The sequence below is a fragment of the Rhopilema esculentum genome, chromosome 3 (assembly GCF_057945365.1).
Source record: "Rhopilema esculentum isolate cy_ngs chromosome 3, ASM5794536v1, whole genome shotgun sequence".
NCBI lineage: Eukaryota > Metazoa > Cnidaria > Scyphozoa > Rhizostomeae > Rhizostomatidae > Rhopilema > Rhopilema esculentum.
In genome coordinates, this window is record NC_142817.1 from 4488258 (window position 1) to 4505666 (window position 17409).

General features: G+C 37.7%; 1 protein-coding gene across 1 annotated transcript in view; it reads left to right on the forward strand.

The window, feature by feature from the left end:
* Positions 1–17409, forward strand: part of LOC135692922 (contactin-3) — a 90250-nt gene that overhangs the window by 22281 nt on the left and 50560 nt on the right. The window contains exon 4 of the mRNA XM_065211268.2: positions 2009–2126. The gene's annotated coding sequence lies outside the window, so the exon portion shown is untranslated. The remainder of the gene's footprint in view (positions 1–2008; positions 2127–17409) is intronic.

Consider the following 17409-nt stretch of genomic DNA (forward strand, 5'->3'; position numbering starts at 1 on the left):
GTAGGAGGAGGAAGTTTTATGATGATTTCTGTCGAAGGGTTAGCATTCACACTTGCGTTCCCTTTGAAAGTTCATCAATTAAAGCTCTAAAACTCAGTTCTCCCTAGCTAACGAGAAAACAATTCTCATTTTATCTTTTTCATTGTGTTTGACATGCTCTACACAATTTGATGTGATCTTCTTGCTGTCCGTGAATAGAAATCTCGCAAAAGTTTTTTGCTTACGGCCCCAGGTGCACCCGTTACACTAAAGCACATAAAATTCGATACTAGCACTATCACTAAATCGTGCATAGATTTCTTCCAAAGCTTTATCCATTACATTTTAGGAACAATTGAACAGAGTTTTGCTTTCTAGATGGGTTTTTGGGGTCTTTATCCTTGCAAAGAAAATAAGTGTCCTGTCCACTGCCTTCACGTGCCCTCTGGCAAGCCCAGTGCGTTGCGCTTTGTCCCCATTACCTGTATGACGGTTCCTGTTCAATTTTTCTCTTGAAATTGCATGTCTTTCGGTGTTGGCCTCAATGAAATTGTAGAGACCTTGAACAGCACTAAGTCGATTTCTCATTGACTCACTTTCTGCAAGATTCAACTAATAGCAAAGACAGCAGATGCTCAGCGGAGAACAGTCCTCCATTTGCTTTGCCAAGCCCTTAGCTTTGCCGCTCATTTTAGACCGTTGAAGCATTTGCCAACAAGTTTGTACATACGCTTTTAAGCCCAATTTTTACAACTGCTGAAGACTGAATTTTGTAACATTTAGCAAAAACTTTCTTTCGGACACCATTCAGTGCAAAAATTACACAAACTGACATTAATTCGTGCTGAAGAAAGTCAGATGTTTCATCAATTGTGATAGTATTACAACCGCTTTCTTTTACTTCTTCGACAATCCTCTCAAGCACTATTTGCGTTATTGCTGTTCTTGCCGCTTTTTTGTGTTTTTCACCCAACAGATTTTTATCATATTCCATTACTTCCGAAAACGCTCACGATTACGGCCACTTGATTTTTCCATCTCAGAGATTTTTAAACATGTTCAAAATATAGTCTTTCTAATACTTTTCGTTTTTGGAGAAGGCTCCTGCCAGAATTTTGCTCGAAAAATCAGCTGCCCGGCCAAGCCACCCCCCCCCCCCCCCCCGTCCCATACGCCTATGCTTGGAGGTTTTCATTAATTATTGCACTTTGATGTCGCGTCATGTCATAGTTCTGGATATTTCATGCACCCCTGCCCGAGAGCTCCTTATCTTTGTTTCAAAATCTCCGAAATATCAACTTTTGGTTGCACTTGGGAGTAAACAAATAACAATTCTGTACAATACTTGACGTTTTTCCCCGGCTGTTTTTAGCTATTGGTAGTTTTCTCGCAATCTCATGGCTTCTTCAAGAACTTAAATCCTCTAATTATTTAGAATGCTTTGCAAATTGGCGGACACTCACTCATTAATCCGCTGGGTCCTATTATCAACTAGACTCTTGTCTGATAACCGGACAAATATTCCGGATTATCCTGTTGAATACTTCACGTTCGTTGTACTACTGCGTCTGACAAACAAGTAAGACGCTTTCGGCAGCGCTTTATCCACTCTTTGCACTTGTACAAGCAATATCTTGATCCTGTTTTGATCGCCAGTTTTTCCTTTGGCGTCCGTCATAGTCGCGCGAAGGCCAATCCTAATTAGCGAGCAGGCACACCGAGATGCCTTCAGCGTTATTCTCAGATTATCTCCTTTTGTAGCCACTTACTTGTCATTTCGCGCGGTCTTTGCCATTCTTGTGCGATGTACACGTTTAATCGACTTATCACGCGTAAACCTTTTAATCAATTCACAACGATATCGCGTCAGACCCAACGCGATTTAGACAAGGCAATGCAGTTGCAAGGTGTAAACAAAAGCAAAGTCTCTCGCGGATTGCCTGCTTTTAGGCGTCAACAATACCTCTTTGCGAGTAGATGAATTGTTTAGGCTTGGGCTGCCACTAATTATCCCTCTTTATCCCCTCAGCAATGCAACTGGTGTGTCTACGTTTGAAGATATTATAAACAAGGCACATCGCAATCAAAGTGTAACTTCAGCAGCGTTGAATTTCGCACGCCGTAATCAATTAATCCACCATATTAAGGTAAGTATTTGTTTTTAGCCATTTCGTTATGTATTCATTTTTATCTGCACCAATGCTAACACCGAATGAGTAGCAGCCAGCCAACCTTCGGCATACCTTGGTATATCTAAGCAGTTAGTATAGATTGCAAGCATCACGACAACCGTATGAAGATTTATAGAGTTTTAATCGGAGACCTTAAAACGATTACGTCATGCCACAGTAGCTATATTCCCTTCTTAAAGATCCACAAACTACCGTTTTTATTTTCTTGCCATTCTCTTCTTCCTGTTTCTCAGAGTACCACATTTTGCAACGAAGCGAAGTTCGAATGTCTTTAAGGCGTCGATTTTTATATCAAACACCACATGCTTTTTTGGCCGTATCGAACTTGAAAATGGCTTTGAAAAAAGCAAACATTTTGGCTAAATGCTTTTTCGTCTGACACTCATCAGAGCATAAAACGTCAAAATAGAAAGGGCCCGAAAAACACGATGAAAAATATATACCCAGTTGTGGATCGAAATAGGCCAATCAGAAAAACGCAAGCACAAGACCATAATAGTTGACCAATCAGTGCCTAGTGCCTAAATAAAAATGCTTTCTTCCGTCATCACAACCTTCTGTCTGCCTTATAAATGTTTTACTAGAATTTCTCACATTCAACTTGTACTTACTTCTTCTTGCGTTTCATCGCTCATAAATAAACGTCACGTAAAAGTACAGCATTCATTGTAATCAGCAAAGCAAAAATAGCAAACTGAAAACAGTGGATTTACTACGGCAAGCAAAGAAATATCCCAATTTGGACTCCAGCAATTATAGGTTTGCCCTAGTTTAAACAAATGCTCGCTACAAGATAATTTGTACCAGAATGCCAAGAGAAATGTTGTGGAGAGGCCTTTAGAAGAAAAAGTATTTCAATGGCAATGTTTTTCTCTTGAAATTAGGATTTGTTTGACTAATCTTATCCATCACAGCCTGTGTTTACACTTTTATCTCGCTTGTTAATTAGTTCTGAGTGTCTCGTTTCTAATAAACATCACCCTTACGAGAATTCCACTGATAAGAAGCCAACGGCATTAGAGATTTTCCAAAGATTCGAAAACTGTTTCTTTGTAAAATGAAGTTGACCAAAGTGTGCACAACTTTGCTTATACACCATCGACCACTATATACTGTGATACAGACCGTTATAACAGAATTTTCATTCCATATAAAGATTTTAATAAACGTAAATAAATGATAGAAGCAAATATTAGATGTTAGGAAAGATCCTTCAGCAGGACAACTAAGCTTTCTAGATATTGGGTCAGTTTTGGAAGTCTTTTAACTATGTCATGCCCCACATGTGCTTGTATAAGTAGAGATTTTTTAGAGTTTTTTATTTTAGTGTGTTTTTCTTTTCTCACGTTACTCACAAACTCACAACTATTTGAATCAAGACATAACAATTTACATTTGTTTCACCAGCTTTAAGATTTGTTCTGAATGTCACTATTGTAACCCCTTATTAGAGGATATAAGTTTCTTTTTAAAAGTAACAATTTATTCTATTGGCAGCTTCAACATTATTTTCGTCTCTTACATAAAGACATCATTATGGTCTGTCTAACTTTTGTCACCAATCTCTCGATTGAAGATAAAGCAAAGTGACAGTGACAGATCATGGTTCAGAATGTCAAAGGAATTTATTTTCTTTGCACAGTTTTCTTATAAGTTCAAACATCTTCATTAGGTCGTCTATGACATTTGGCAGTTTAAGTATGATAGAACTGAAATGTTACAAATATTTGTGCATTACTTTGTTTATGTTCACAAGTTCTTTTGAATGACTCTTAAAACAACCAACTGGCAACAAGTTTGATCCAAAGATTATTGTGTAATGGCGGGTTTGTCTTGTGATTGTGAAGTTTATGTTACTTAGATAGAAACAATCAAAATTGACACAGCTAGTTTTCCTTGTCTGCGGAATCAGTTCAAATATTTCAACGCGCTTACAATTTCATAGATACCCATAAACTGAATTGATTATATACGATCTCAGACAGCCTCTTTCCAACTTAAAAAATCAGCCGCGTTTTCAATTTTAACCAAATAGTTCTGTTCTCGAACAAACACGATTTTGGAAATGAAGCAAATAATTACGCTTTATCTGCAAAACCAGAGAAAAACAGAACTGTTTAAAAAGAACAAAGGATTTTGAATCTAAATGCAAGGTCTATCGTCGCACTTTCAGGCTCAGAATCGTTGGGTTCCGCTGTTGTTCTGGTCTAAAGGGGGTCTTCAATACATCCATCTACAGTACTGGCTTTCATTCATTTTTCTATTTCTTTCAAAGAATTTATTGTAGTTACGAGACTTATCTGACGAATCCCAAAGAAATATTACGTATGAAAATCTATTGGGCGATATGCATAATTTCGGCTTCTTCTTGTGTGGACAAGGCAGGCTGCTTTGAACAACCTTGATTTAAAGCCACCAATTAAGACATTGTTTATACCTACTACATACGAAGAAAACTTCAGATAGAGAAATCGGAATTTAAGCCCACCAACACATCTCAAGCTTTATTCGGATACCGATCATCCCTTTCAATGACACTATTTGTCATTTTCTAATCAAATTGTAGTCTTTACCTTTCAAGAATTTCTGTTAGTAGAAAACTACAGGAGGTCTTCTTTGGAGGTCTTAATTGTGTTCCTTGGAGCTCCATGAAAGAACTACTGTATTGGAATACTAACTAATTACACGAAGTGTACAGGCGGATGAAGATTTACCGAAGTTAAAAGGGTTAATTTTATGAATACCCAACTTTGCCTTTTGCTAATGAATTGATTCGATTCCGTTTATTGCAATTTCTAACCAAACTATGAATTCTCTTTATTAATCCCATCCTGAAACACCTATCTTTCGCTGATTTATTAGTGGTTTTCAAACTTGACAGGGACCTCATTTTTTGATCTCAGAGAATTTCTAACTTGTGCCAGATCTTCTAGAAATTGTTTAGATGGAGCAATTCTATAGTGTTATTGACTCGACGCATTGTAAACACCAGGTAGATTGCTACGAACCTAGGTTTAAAGAATTCAAATTTCAGCCATACTTGCATCAAAACTGTTTGTCACAAATTTACGAATAGTTATAGACGGGAGAAATCTACAATCCCCATGAAAGAATTCAAGAATTGTAATCCAAACAACATTTTTTACAAGACATCCGCCAAACACTTTTAAGCCTCTTAGTTATGGAATATGCACTCTTATGTATGAAAAATTGTATCTTTATTCCAAACGCTTTTCTCTGGCCGTTTCTTGCTACTGCAAAAGTTGCCTCGTGTTCATATAATAGTCTCGATTTGATCTTGTTTTTTTATTTATGATGCTGAGGATTAACCATCACACCTTCAATATTAATCAACTGTTGAACATCAGGGTTGTACAACTGTTGGGGAGGCTGAGCCCCAACTTGACAATGCCAAATGCAACCCTTTTCTGCTTTTTGCTATTGTTGTTGGAGAGGTTTTCGCGAGGACCGTCTTGTACTTTATATAGCAACACATTCTTGAGGAGCTGTCTAGTTTCCATACTGCTCGACATGATGACGTAATTAGTTTACCCTAAATCTAAACCTAAACCTAACCCTTACCCTTACCCATACCCATACCCTTACCCTTACCCTTACCCTTACCCTTACCCTAACCCTAACCCTAAACCTAACCCTAACCCTTACCCTTACCCTTACCCTTACCGTTACCCTAATCCATTACTTGAAATAATTAATCATACTAATTTATGACTATTAATCATGCTTATTTATGACTATCAGGTCGAGCAGTATGGAAACTAGACAATTCCCATTCTTGAGTTCAGTGTGAACGGACAGAGAGACTTTCCTCTCCAAGTTGTAAACTCTATCATAAAAATGCTTCAATGGCCAACTTTTTGTTATCCTTCTTTCTGATGTTTGAGAACCTGGTACCATCCCAAAGTCGAGGACTAGATTGTAAAAAGCCACAACATGGGTGGTAGACGTTATCTTATATTGCTTCCTGTTGTTCAATACTGTTCTTTTAGACCAATAATGGCGCATAAAGAAGGTGTTGACAACGACCTATATTAGGGATGCAGGTTTTTCTTATACCCAGTGTTATGTTCTTGTACAAAGATAAGGAAATTGTTCTACTGCAAATTGTTTTCCTAAATGGCTGTCTATGAATGTTACTTTGCTGTTTTTTCCCAAAAAGACCAAATGAAAGATGATGTCGGATTCGTTAACGGTTAGGTTTGAATAATTTCTTACAGGGTGATCTCAACTCATTTTCTCGAGGATTTCTTTAAGAAGAAAAGTATTTCACAAACGTAAAGACGATTCTTGAAGGTCGCTTGGTAGTGACCCATTTTTCAAGTCAGTACCCTTGCCCTTTGGTTGTTTTGGCATCCCTGCAGGCAGATCTAGGACCATTCTCATCAAAGACCTTTTCTTCATTTGCAGAAGCATATACCTTTCCTGGAAAGCTAAACTTTTTTAGATTTAATTCAGATTCTTAAGTGCCCATGGATCAACGTGAGAGTTACATTCTGACTTGTCCATGTTCGCTGCCAACCTTTGTGCTACAGCGCTGCTACACCTATTTTTGCTGCAACGTCGTTGAACCGCTACCTCGAATCCATTCCACGGCGCCGCATCGCAAACACGCTGATGTGCCTTCGCGCTACTAGGCAACGACATAGCGCTGCTGTCTGTTCCACTATGTATTATGTCCCTTACCATGACGCATAGTAACACCCACGCAACCGCCGAGGCAGTGTTCTAGTAGACTGACAACTGACCACGCCATAGTTGCCGCCTGACGACCGACACCGCCATCACCTGACGCCAATACAGGTTCCTATCGCCACAGTTTTCAGACTGAAAGCGATATACCATTGAAACGCTGTGTTGCTATCGATTTTAGAAACCTTAAATTTCACTTATACCCTCATCCTTCCTTCCTTCCTATTTCTCTTTGTTGCACCCCATGTTGGTACTTTCCTGTTTATTTTGCCGTTCGACGCTTAATCTCGCCAACAGCGCGATTAAAAATGCATTTTAATTGTTGAGTTTCATTTAGTTGAGACTGCATACGGCTTACAAACGTAATCAACATTGCTTTGAAATTCCTTAAAGAAACAAGCCGAAGAAATCATTTCTTTGATGCGATTCTTTGGCTCAACGGGCACTTCATATACGTATAATGCAACGGATAAGCTTCGCTGTCAGAGATTTGTATCACACAGATGGAGAACTCACTCACTCTACAAGGTCATTTTGCTGTATTCTTGCTGGTAGAAAAGTACTTCATACTGTTGGATTTTATAGCTCTGATAAGGCTCCATATGATCAGAGCTAGGTCTGTAGACATGCAAGGTGCGGGCTTGTGAAGGGATGCAGTTGGAAATAGTTACATTTCTTTCATGTTTCATTTGCCGCTTGAATCTCTGAAAAAGGAAAATGCTAGAAACTTCTGCTCGAATTTAGCTTTACAAGATAAATGAGTGTTAACATTAAATAATGCTTTGTTAAAAAAAATTTTTCGTTCAGTTCAGCTTCAGGTTGCATGTCAGTTTTTGTCATATTTTTGTTCTTTTACAAGCATAGGCGAAGACTTGCATTTTTTTCAGGAGGGGCTCGAAAAATTTCCTCTGATGCTTCCAGCCACTCTGAAGGATTGGCCTCGAGTTGGATCTGACCTTATGTTCACAATAATTTCATACTTTATTTTGCTGTTAACGCAATTATCTAATGCAACAAATCTTATGCGTGAAACCAATAATATAACAAGCTAATCTAAAAATTGATAAAGCACTTCCTTATTTCCCAGGAGGGGCTCAGGAAGGGCTGAAGCCCAAGAGCCCCCCTGAGTTTACGCCTATGATTACAAGTGTGATGTTTCGATAGCCAATAATTCGGGGGTCTTTTCCAATGAGTAAAGTTTTCAAGGCAAAGTTGAGGCCAGCTCTTAACATTGCTTTGTTTTCAACATTGGCTCACTTATTCGTTGGTAGCCTCTCTCAACTTTAGCTTTTAAAAGCGATGTGCAATACAAGTTTTGGGATTTTCGTTGTTTCGCTTGCAAGAGCCAGGTCTGTAATCTGTCTGTTTATATTGCACTTTAACATTTACAGACAGACGGAAACATAATTGCCTGAATAAATCTGTATATTCTCCAAGTAATTGTCAGCTCGTTTATACTGGAAGGATCTAAACGGAGACCTTGCATCTACATTATTTCAAGTCTATATGGCAGGAAAATATATTTGTGTCTCCATGAAAAGACAATCTGCGATATAGGCTGTTTGACACAAATGTGTAATTTTGTCTCTACTCTTTCTTTGCAACCTAATGTGGGGAATATTCCTCTAGACTGTCTACTCCTAAAGCAACTCCGATATTATTCGCAACTGGCTTAGCAGAGGTGTGGGGAGCCAATCAATGCAAAGCTTTTATTATTGTTTATACCAATGAATAGCCTGCGGAGAGACAAGACAAACTGTTCTGCTTGCCATGGACAACCTTCAAGAAATCAATGAAGCAGTAGAAAGCAAAATAATTCCAAAATATATTACCTGGACCTAAAAAATTTCAATTTCAGTTTAGTTTTCTGTCAGATGAGTATGAGTTTACTCCTAGCTATGTATAAGTTATTCCATGTGAAACATGATGTGCTTTATCAGAATTACCGTCAGGTACAAAGGGGTTTACCCATTGTTTTTGTCAAGCATTTTGGGGTATAAGAGAAACTTGAGTCATGTTTTTAAATTGCCTTGAAATTTTCCAGACATTATAATGGTTTTACTCAGATTACTTCCCAGTACTAAATGAGAACTTTTTCTCAGACAAAATACCAGTCACCCACGCTTATCATCAAAGTCAACTTCAGACTTACTTCGGCTTTCGAAATACTTCATCCCTTTGTCTATAAGTTATGCCAACCACTTCACTTCAAGCGAAGTGTCCAATATTTATAAAGGAAGCTAATGATACTATTGCCAAAGTTTCAGGCCATTTTATCATGTTGTTATTTTGCCGTTATTAGCACGCGTGTAATATTAAAGGGCATATGTCACATTAACAGTAAGCTAATGAAACAAAGGCATTTGGAATAGAATTCCACTGTTTCCTGACTTTTCGTTTCTTCTTCTTGAATTTCTTCTGCCATAAAAATTCACCCTCGATTCCATGCTTTATGCTAAACAAAAAAGATAATTGTATTGCATTAGCCAATCATGTTAGCGACACATCCCCTTTAAAGGAGATGCTATAGAAACAAAGTTGTTGACGTCAACTATTGTTTAAAGTACTTCACCAGCCATGGTTAACCACGTTAACCATTTCTCAAACTTCCTTGTTAGCAGTGGTTTTCCGAGTTAGCAGTGGTTTTCCAAGTTGTTAATGTTTAACATTATTAACTATTGTTAAAAAAAGCCATGGGTCATTGTTATAATGTTAACCATAGTTTACAAAGTCCCGTCAGTCATGGTTAGCCAAGTTAACCTTGGTTCATGCTTAACCAGATTAACAATTGTTTAAAATACGTCTTCTATCATTGTTAGTCAGCTTTTTCATTGTTAAATGGACCTTATCAGCCATGGTTAGCGAAGTTAACCTTGGTTCATGCTTAACCAGATTAACAATTGTTTAAAATACGTCTTCTTTCATGGTTAGTCAGCTTTGTCATTGTAAAATGGACCTTGTCAGCCACGGTTAACGAAGTTAACCTTGGTTCATGCTTAACCAGATTAACAATTGTTTAAAATACGTCTTCTATCATTGTTAGTCAGCTTTTTTATTGTTAAATGGACCTTATCAGCCATGGTTAACGAAGTTAACCTTGGTTCATGCTTAACCAGATTAACAATTGTTTAAAATACGTCTTCTTTCATGGTTAGTCAGCTTTGTCATTGTAAAATGGACCTTGTCAGCCATGGTTAAGGAAGTTAACCTTTGTTCATGTGTAGCCAGATCAACTATAGTTTAAAGTACTCAATCAGGCATGGTTAACCATGTTAACCGCTTTTAGGAATCTGTCAACCATGACCAATCAGTTTAACCACAAATTCTGTCAAACCATGTATACTAAGTAAACCAAGTAAACCTTGAAAGTCACGGAACTTGGTTCATGCTCAACCAGTTTAGCTATAGTTTAAAGTATGTCGTTCATAATGGTTAATAAGGTTAACCATTGTTAAAAAGCATTGTGAGACATGGTTAACCAAGTCAGTCCTTGTTTATGGTTAACCAGAGTAACAATTGTTGAAAGACCGTCTTTTGTCATTGTTTTTCAGGTTGACAATTATTTAATGAATCTTATTAGACATGGTTAAAGACTCATTGCTAACAATGAGCCATTGCGCTACGTAAGCATCCCATAATGCATTTTTAGACTGTCTAAAATCAATTACTGCCATTGTTTGGACCGTCTCCACGCTTGCAAAGGCCCATTGTTGGCAATGAGTCTTGAACAAAGTTTACTGTGGTTCATGCCCAACCAATTTTAACACTGTTTAAAGTATGTCGTTAGTCATGGTTAGAGAGGTTATGTTCTCTTTGGGGTATTTTCATTTTGCCTTGAGTTTTTCTCATCGGAGCTTTGAGGTATTTTCATTTTGCAACATTAGCGGCAGTCTTTGTCTGGTGAATATCAATCGACTCGCTACAGTCAAAGTTCCTAAAGTTGAAAAGCCGTCCCTGATAGAACAGAATTCAGTCCCGAATTTCCCAATGCGTGATTTTAAGTAAGGTTATCTGGACTTTTAAGTAAGGTCTATTGGACTTGTCTGTATGCGGAATGTCTGCTTAGCCGAAGCATTGAGGGTCCCTTTGCTTCGAAATATGACAACTTCTATGTACAATGAGGATGGTATGACTCTTTGCTGTGGTATATACATAAACTCTACGCACCTCGGTGCAAATGAATTCACACAAAATCTGTCTCCGCAGTATTACTGTGAGGTAAATTCCTAGCAGATAACCTTACGAAGACAGTCTATTTTTCTCACTGTTTAATCGATACTACTCAACCTGAAATACGAAACTAATTAAAGATACCGTAGGTATTGAGAGAGCTAAAGTGGAGGATTGGAAGGATCAGAAGAGAGGATCAAAAATTTTTGTCAGTGGGTAGGAAACTTCAAGTCAAGGGTAGGACTTAATCCGGCACTACGATCAATCAGTTTTTAAAGTTTTCTTGGATCAGTTCTCATTTAATTCAAAGTTCAATGCATAGATACGAACAGGATTGTAACGTTGTTTGACGTAACATGCACCTTGGAGTGATATGTTGTTGTTGTTGCATTGACGTTACGTTGTGTTGTCGATACCAACAAAAGATTCTTCGATCATATGTGCATTCATACTGTCATATAGCTCACCATCACATGCTGCTTATATTTGAGAGAGGCATTTTACTTAAGAAACTTACTACGTAGCAACCTCGGTTTGGTAAGAAATATTGCGCAACAAAGGTTTTCTTTTGGCTCGGTCCAGGTTCCCTTCTCCACCACACTTACCCAGCATTATATTGTATTGTAGATTATTTAATGTTAGTTTTTACAATAGTGAATATACACTTATCAAAACTAATAAAAAAGCTGGCTTAAAAGGAGAGCCAAAAACTAAGTAGCCCGCAATCCAGATTTTCTAGCATACACCAAATTTGCTGAGATGTTGCCCACATTGAAAATGCGTTTTCTTCATCAAATCAAAACTAAACAGCAGCAATTCACTATCAAATCTCAGATCTTTGGCCAGTGAACTTAAAATATAGTTATTGCCAGGTTATGTGCGAAATTGCTATGAACGCTGGTGGCTCAAGTTCAGTACTACAATTAGTAGATAAAGGATAAGAAAGACAACGATATATGGTTTAGGCTCAAATTCTAATTCCAATAGAGGACTGTATAATTCCGTAGATTCTAACTTAGGTTCCCAATTCGATCCGTTCTAATTCTGTCTTCTCTAATCAACTTCAACTCAAATCTCCTTTCTAACGCATACTTCACGTGTACTTTAAATGACAACAACAACAGCAACAACTACTGCATTACGTCATACCATACAATTTCTTACAGGTTATATGAAAAATATTATCCAACCTATGGGCTGAGTGATGAGGACCGACCTTTGTATAAAGGATGGGGGTTTTTTATCACTAGGAAAACGATTTATCCAGGGCAGTTGAGAACTCAGCTTGCCAGATCTCATTTTGGGGATTGAATCTCGTTAACATAAACTTTCGTTATTAATTTCGTTAATCAAATTTTGTTAGTGTGTCTAATAGACGCCCCCCGTGTATTAATTTCAGAAGAATTTGCCCTCCCCCCTTCTATTAGCACCCCCCTTCTATTAAATTTTACAATTCAAGTCATTTGATTGTAATTATTCGTTGTTTTCCATAGTTTTTTGTAAAATCTCAAGCGTACAAAGGAAACCGACGATTTTTGACTTGGAAGTTAAAAGCTGTAAATTTGATTTATCTTTGTATGATTGCAATTTTCTCTAAAACTATGCAAAAAATGAAACCAAATTTTGACAGTATATTCAAAAGGTACTTTGATTTCAAAAAAGGATTGCCGACATAAACACCCTTTTCTATTAGCACCCCCTTCTATTGAAAATTTGCCGGAATGAACACCCCTCCTTCTATTACCTCCCCCCTTCTATTAGAGACACTAGAGTAAATACATGATAGGTGAGATGAAATTTTATTAATGTGCATGCGTTTCAATTACATGACGATATATGACAAGTTGTAACATAACGTTGTAACGAGACAAAACTGCCTCTTTTCAAGTAAAATTGGTCTCTCATTGCAATATGATGGCGAGGCAAATATCCACAAGCACTCGTTTTGCCCTCGGGTACCTTTTTCTGTCAGAATCTTGTAAGCAAATTTTGACCATTGGCCCTCTGACAATATTGTCTTTCGTCCTTTAACGGGTATGAACGTTTGAGTAATATAAACATCCTCGAACGTATTCAAAATCGCCCTGTTATTTTTGTATTGATTTATTCTAGCAGACTGTTGCCCTAGAAATGCGGTTCGAATTCAAAATGGACAAAATTAAGTGCTTATGACTGTCATTTCATCGTTCTTTAGAAGTTGTCATGTCAATCCAGAACCATATCAACTTGTGTAATCGCAGACAATTCTAAAGGAGTTTCCGGGATTTCTTTTCGAAGCTTTCAATTCATCGAATAAAATGTCATTTAAACCACCAAAATTTGTTTATAATGACATTGTGTTGACCGATTGCACCTTTATCATCAACTGACTTGATCAACTGATTTCCTTATCAAATATTTACATAGGCTAGCCTGTAAAGTTAAGGGCAACACCTCCGTGAGTCAACGATGTTCAGTCAACGATGATTTCTAAGCTCAACGCCGTTCACCCAAACTACTCATCTGCCCCTGTCCAACAATACAATTATGTTTTATAGAGGATCCTCCTAAACTCAATCGTCATGCTTTATTTGTGGTTTGGCTCTTTCGTTTCTGTTTAACCTTTCTATTATGTGTTGAAGAAAATTATGCGCCGCTGTGTGATGTTTTAAAAGGCATTCTATGCATGCTCACCGATATGGACTCAATTTATCCAGTGTTTTCAATTTTTGATCTGGGATAAATGTATTTAGCTAGCTTTGAGCGTGTTGTGTTCAAAGAGACCCAGCTCATGAACAAGCCAGCCGGGGGTTCTGCTGTATTTGCTGCCTCAGTGATGGTGGTATCCTGAAACCAAAATCAACTTTTGGAAGATTTTTAGGCCGTTAGAATGGTTGCTTCCACAATTTCAGCGCTAAGTGAATTTCTAGTCCTCATTGTTTTTAAAATATATTCTTTAGAAATAAATACATTTTTAGATAACTACCAAAATGTCCTCACATAGTGTATCTTGAATTAACCTTTTTCTCTGCAATGCTTCTTATAGTGAGGAAGATACACTGACTAGTGTAAAACTGCATGAAGACTTTGATCTAAAAAACATTGTGAGTTCAAGTTCAGACTGTTGACATCATTTTTTCACTCCTCTTGTCTAAATGTTAGCTCATCTGAACCGATAAACCCCTTCCCCTAAAGATGCCCAAAATTACAGACTTGAACCATTAACCATCTTGCTATTAGCTTTAGTTTGTTACACCTCAAGACACTTTAGCCCGCCTCCAATTCTTACAATTCTTAAATTGATTGCGAAGAATTTGTAAGATTTTTGCATCTCCAATTTTATGTTTTCGAGCCAATCACATTGAAGTGCTCGTTTCTTCGCTTCCAATGTTGAGGTATCTTTTCGGGATATCAGGCACAATTTTTTATAATAAAATCTACTGTATTCGCCAAGATCATTTTATTCAGATCTGTGTTTTATGGAGGCACAAAGTATGCAAGAGGGTAATCAAAGAAGGGGATGTTTGCGACCATGCACGAGGTAATCGTCAACCTAGCTATCAGGAAGGTTGAAATGTTACCGGGTTCTTAAATGAAAATCTTCAAAAGGCAAGGAATGTTACTGCAGGGGTCGAACGGCTTTGATTAATTTGTTCAAACCGGCCATTTTTAGCCAAAGTAATCAATACATACGGAAATCGCCCTCTTTCTACGATACTTAAGTACATAATCAAGACATCGAATTAGAATGGCAGCTTATAGGTCGGTGATCTTGTAGGAAAACACTCTATTTCTTACACGATGGTGTGAAATTCTTTGGCATTTATGGGCGTCGCATATTACTTTGACATCTAAAATCTACATTAAAAGTGATCTCGAACCAATTTAGTAGACAGGACCCGCCATTGCGGTTTTAAACAGTTCCCTTTCCGTCGTCAAGCCTGGTTCTTTTTAGGATGATGGTCTATCGTTGGTTAAGCAGGTTGTTCTTGGATCCAACCTGACGATCCACCAACTAAGGAGAGTTTTAATGAAGCAAAGGCGAATTTGCACGGTTTTCATATCACTGGACTTTTGAATGAAAATGTTCTATTTTGAATATTTTCTACCTAGTCTTGACTGAAACAATGGAAACAGTCAGTCAGGATCGATAACCCACAAATGTCTGCATCAAGGTTCTGTCTTGGGCCCTATGCTCTTTAATATTAATATTTTGCTATTCATCAATCGAGACCCTGATTACACCCCAGTGATAACTACCCGATTCATTGCAAGAGAATGGGGTACCCTTTATACACCATAATTTTACCCTGTTGCTTCTGATGGATTCTTGGTAGGAAGAAAACCATATCAGGGGAGGAAATTCAAGGGAAGAAAAAACCTCCAAAAACCAGCAAATTTGCTGACAAAAGTGCTTAAAATTGTATTTAAACGGGCAATTTAACAAAATCTTGGGGCTCTTGCCCCCACATCCCCACCATTTCCGCCTCTGATCCCTATCCATATTCTATTTGCACCTTAGCATAAGACAGGATGCAGTCTCTCAGCCAAATTCTAACCGTTTCAAAACTCCTCTGTTTGAAAAAATGTAACTAATATCTAGACGAATACCTAGTATTCTAGTAATATCGGGATTTGTTTTTCTTGTGAAAAAGTTGTTTGTAGAGGAAAAGGGTACAGTGTCTCTGTTTGGGGAGGGGGGCTTCAGACTTTTTAAAGCAGTAAATTTGTTTGAAAATTTCGGATTGCATTTTAGGCCTTCCCCTTTTCCATAAAGTTCAGCTCCCATTTCTCCCCTGTGTAGAGTTAGCTAACGCAGTACATCAGAAAATCAAATGAACAGGTTTGTCCCACTGAACAAAATTTAAAGAGCATCATTTCGATAAAGAGAAAGCGCTTGCTGCTTAAAATTTGCAAGGCCTCTGGCAAACATTACAGGTTAAAAATAACATGAGAAGTTGCCCACATGTTAAGTAAAATTCTCTTTGTCCATGAAAGTAGGCCTATCTTAAAGGATGTCGACTTTTATCCGTCATGAAAAGAGTTTTCCCATTTAGAGTCTGTCGCTAGACATTAGGCTTTTTGATCGTTTCAAGATTGAACAGATTAAATTTTTAATGGCTCCATATCTCATATGCAATCCAATACCTTAGCAGTTTCCGATGGATTGTAAATCTTAGCTTTTTGTATTAAGACCTGAATAAAACCAGGAATTGATTGGATTCAGTGACACCTGATCTGTATAAATCTCTTTTTCATTTTGGCCGACCTGCTAATGACCTCGATTTGAGAACTTTTGTCGAAGTTATTAAAATTCATAGCAGTAGAAATAGTTTCTCTTTAGAAAGTTGTTGTAATTGACTTTAGTTGATCACATTCGGGTCCGTAGCCTGCCAGCCAAGTGGACGTATTGCGCTACGGAGCATCAGATGTTGCTTGATAACAGCGAACCGAAAGCTCTGACTAACGGACTGCTATGAAACTAATGACCAATCATGTTTCTCCAGATTTTTAGGTAGTGTATACAAACTCCGTACATCTCTTTAAAACGAACAGTTGTCCCCCATTATTTCCAACATTTTCAACTTATGTCTTTCTTTTCCAACATAACAATCATAAACTTCATTAATTCCAAACACTTTTCTCCTCCTAAACAAATCAACCAAAAGTAACACTGAAAATACAGATGGAGTCATCAGATATCACCCTTTTACAATAGTAGAATAATAAGAGCCTCGCATTGACTACTTCTTGTGACGTCACAACTGTGCCAAATTTCAGTTGCCAAGATCTGCCAAGTTTCAGTTGCCAAGTTTCAGGTGCCAAGATCTGCAGAAGGTGCCAATAAAATACTTAGATTTGTCTAATGCGAATAGAAACCGTGACTGATTAGTAGGGAATAAGCGAACTATCATATTAAGTAGAAATGTTTATTTGAAAATGTTACCAACAAAGGTGATTTACCGATGCTACCTGGGCAAAATTTGGAGATATGATATGTCTAATGACTATCACAGCTAAGGAAGCAATGACTTGCAAGCAACCTAAAGCAAAGCTGCGACAAATCATCTTGTTATAATCATAATCATGCAACGATAAACACGCCAACGCCCCTGCGCTCAGTGGCAGCTGGGGCCCCGGAGAAAACTGAGACGGGCCTGTATTTACATTCTGCAGAAGGTGCCATCCATGGGTTTAGAGCATGTCAAACACAATAGCAAGATGTAGAAAATGGTAATTTCTAATGTAAATACGAGGGAGCTGAGTTTCATGCTTCAAATAAGACGAGTTTTAAATTTAGATGCCCTTAATTGAGTTACACCGATGCCTGCGATCGTGATCAAATTTACTTGTTGATGATTATGATTGTTATGATTGC